Genomic DNA, 4,231 nt, shown 5'->3' with positions numbered 1-4,231 from the left:
CTTTGAGAAGTTTAAATTACTGTATTTTTACTACATGGTTTTGTTTATGAAATTAATCCACTTTTTTTAAACCTAGCTTTAAAAAATTTCTTTTCTATTCCTTTTACCAGTTATTTGATCTAGTGAATTATGGCATAATTATCCCATGGCTGAATTAGAAGACTGTAAGTACTAGAAAATGAACTAATTTTTACACTCTTCTGTCTTTCACAGACTTATGTTGGTTTGATGTGACCAACAGAAGAGGTTTTTGATTGCTTTGAATTCAAACAAGGAGCAGAGCTGGAACCTGTTGAAATGAGTCTCTTGACTTCACAGCTAAAGCAAACTGCCAGGGTTCTTTTTTTTCAGCTTTGGGTGGGGATATAAAAATATACCAGCAGCATATACTATAAATAAATATATACTAAATACATAGCAACAAATAGTCCAGTAAAGGAACTGATCTAAATGAGGGGTTTGGTGTGTTTGCTCACCAAGCCCTGAGTTCCTCAGAGCTGCAGCTCCCTGCTCTCTGTGCAGACAGAGGCTGGCTATGGGTGACAGTGCTGTGTCTGGCCTGGTGCACACCAGCTCCACACAGGAGCTAAGGGATTATCCTTGCACACTCCATCCTGGAAGAACCGAGTTCATTGATGAATCTGACACAATTTATGGCATGGCAGGAAAATAAAAAAAGGTTAGAATTGATTCCATTCCAAACACTTTACATTTTGCTGTGTGTAATGCAGATAGGAACTACAAGTTTCCTATTCATGCACAATTTGTTAGAGCTCACAGTCCTCAATGTCGCAGGGCCTTGCAGAGCTGTGTGTGAGATGACTTTAAAAACAAAAACAACCTTTATGTGCAACACCTGTCTTCAAAACTTGACAATCCAAATCACAAGCTGATTCCTACTGGTAACTGGAAAAAACCCCAACCAAATAACAACACCAAAACTGTCACCCAACAAAACAGGCAAACAAAACAACCACCAAGAAAAAATCAAAACCCATACAAAATCGCCCACAAATCCAGAAAAATATAAAAATCAGGTGAAGAAGGCAGCGATCAAAGAGCGACAAATGGGCAGAGGAACTACAGAAAGGACAGATAATTAGAAAGGACAGGTAATCAGTGGCTATGGCACCAAACTAGCCAGGGGATCTGAGATACAGTTCTCACCCTTCTGAAAACAAAATAAACAGAAAATAAATGATGATGATTGTGAAATGGGACTCTGCCTGTTTAGCTTTAATATATCCATTGTGTGTAAGTTCTATGTGCCTTGTTAAGTCACATCATCTGGCAAAGGTGTTTTTCTGTTCAAAGAAAAACACTGCAGTGGAAGAAGAGGCCAGCTTGGAAAATATTAAAAGCAAGAGCTAAAAATAAAGTTTTTAATATGTTGTTTGTTTGGTTTCTGTTTGTTCATGGGGTTTTTTGTCTGTCTTTGAAAGCAACCTCTTGGATGTTAATGCAAGTAACAAGTCCTTTTTAAAGGGCTGTCTTTGCAAAACATCTGCCAATTTTGTGATGCAAGACAGAAACAGCTTCCCTTGGGCTACAGCTGGAAGGGCTTGAAAATGTGTTCCAGGAACTCGTGATATGACAGAGTCTGATTAACACAGTTTAATGTATGAAGTGCAAGATGTAAGTTATCAATAAAATACTCAGGGGTCTGTGACTCGCACTGGTGCTGCTTGGGAACTGTTCTTCCTCACCTCCTCCCTCATCTCCTCTTGGAGGCTCACAATTACAGCAGAGACATGAGCCTGCATCGAGCTTTGATCATACTCTCAAAATTTCTAAGCTTGTTTGTTGCTTATTAGCAACAGAACCCACTGTATCTTGGTTGTTATCAGCATTAATTGTTGCAATAAAGGTGGTGTATTGAGATGGCCCCAGGTTTGTCAGATTGCACAACATCTGCCCTGTGCACCTGACCTTGTCAGGGTCATTGTCATGCTGTCCATCCCTCCCAAAGAGCACCTCCAGTACTGCCACTTCTCTCAGCTCTTGCATCCCTTCCTCAAGGGTCTTCCAGCACATTCTATGGTGGTGCTCCTGCATTCTCTCTCTGTGGACAAATCTCTCTCTCACACTCATTAAAAGTCGCTCCCAGAGGGAAAGGGACCCTGTCTCCCTTACAAATACCTGGTCCACACCTGAGTCCTGGGTCACAGGTCCCAAATTCCTTGCCTCAGGACCATCCAGTTGGACGCCTGTACCCATAAGGTCCCAGACCCAAAGTAACCAGGTTGTAAAAGCCTCGCTGCCCCATCATACAATGTCTTTTCACAGACTAGAGAGACTTTCATATGACAGGGACTCGGTGATGATCTCAACTTCTGGCTCCCCTGCTGCTTGTGAGGGCCCTCCTTTCTTATTATCTAGGTGCCTTGTTTTCATCTTAGACTTCTTTGTTTCCACAGGGACGACTATTGCTGGCTGTGATTGCCCTTGCAGTTCAGCTGGAACCTGGACAGATGTAATGTCTGTGGGTTCCACTGCTGCACCATCAGACTCTCCCTCTAAGGCAGGAGGAGTTTCTCACCAGCTGGGGAAAGGTACTCCTTCAGCATCTAGCTCATCTCACACATCTCCTTCACTAAAACACCCACCTACTCTGGGTGTTTCCTTTCTGAGGCAGGCTGTGGGGCAGGGTCAGTCTCTGCAGCAGCATCTCTATTTCCTGGGGTAGGTACCAGAGTGGTTATCCAAGCCAATATTCCCTTATCTCTGACTGCTAAATAGAACAGGCATATCAGCAACACCAGCCACTGTATGATATCATTAGCATTTAGAGGACATTTTATCCCTTCAGAAAATGGTGGGGTAGACCCAAAAAACTGGGTAAAGGGTTGGGAGAAAAGTCTTCCCTGGTGTCATTCCCTCACAGTAGGTACCATTGTTAAAGTAATCCAAATAACACATTTAGAGTGTGATAGTCCTGAATCCATGTACCCGCCTTCCAAAGAAGTTAAAAATCCATTAATTCCTCACCTTATTAACCCATAAAGCAAACTGGATAACAGCCACAGTAGCTTTAGTTATAGGGCCTGCAAATGGGAGGAATACAGCCACGACCACGTCCCACCTGAACCACAGTAAGCTAGACCACATGGTGCCACCCAATGAGGTTTCTATATCCAGCACACAAAAAAACAGGTTACCCAGGAGCTGTTATTCCTTCTTTCTCCCAGTGCCCTCAGACCCCACGTTGGGCACCAAAATCTATCTTGGTTTGAAAGAAGGTGTCTGCCAAGAAAGGCAGAAGCCTCTTTTTAAAATGGAGAATCTAAACTCCCACCCTCCAAATTATTATAATTTTGAAATTAAGAGGCTCTCTGGCAAAGGTATGGGAATAGGCATAACAGTTCTTTACTAGGAAAATTAAAATAGAAATACAGTATCAGAGAGTAAAAGCCCAAAAATAACCCACTGACAGTCAGAATACAACCTGACACCGTGTCAGTCAGGGTGCTGGTAGCAGTCTGATTGAATGGTGGCTGCAGTCCTCCTGGATGACAGATATGGTTCAGTTGAAGCAGTGCTCCTGTAGAAACGTGCAGTTCTCCTCTGAAGGTCCAGTATTGATGTTGAAAGATCCAATTTTCCACTGCAATCCAGTGGAGAAAGACTGCCTTGGTGTTTCAAATCTCAGTTTTTATCTAGGTAGGAAAGGCTTGGCTCCTCCCCCTGGCTGGAGCATCTCCCAGTGCGATGATGGAATTTTATCATTCATTCATTGGGAACGGAAGGAATGATGTAATTTTATCAGTCATACAGTATAACTCAATAGCCCATTAACAGAAGATATCTTCCTGAAGGCAGGATGGGCTTTGGAAAAGATAAAGAACACTGCTCCACCTGATTTTAACAGATGGCCCATTAGCAGAGGATATCTCCCACAGAGATAAGGATCACTGCCCCAGCTGATTTCAACAGATGGTGATAGAATACATACTTTTTGTCCCATCCTGTATTGCAGCCTAAGACCAGGGGTCCTGGGGGGATCATGTGCCACCTCTCTTGGAGTGTGTGTGCTCCCCGTGGGGCCCCCACTCGGGTGTCACCTCCTTTTCTGTTCCCACAGAGCTGCTGAGCTGGCAGCAGCTGCAGCCCTGCCCCGTGGTATCAGGCTTGGGCAGGACCTCTGCTTTGTCCCCACACTAATTTTAGGGGGATCATGTGTTACCCCCAGCCCTGCTGCCACTCTGCCCCTCCCCAGCTGCTCCCAGTGTTC

The sequence above is a fragment of the Sturnus vulgaris genome, unplaced genomic scaffold (genome assembly GCF_052056855.1).
Source record: "Sturnus vulgaris isolate bStuVul1 unplaced genomic scaffold, bStuVul1.hap1 Scaffold_195, whole genome shotgun sequence".
Classification (NCBI taxonomy): domain Eukaryota; kingdom Metazoa; phylum Chordata; class Aves; order Passeriformes; family Sturnidae; genus Sturnus; species Sturnus vulgaris.
This window is presented reverse-complemented; position numbering follows the sequence as displayed.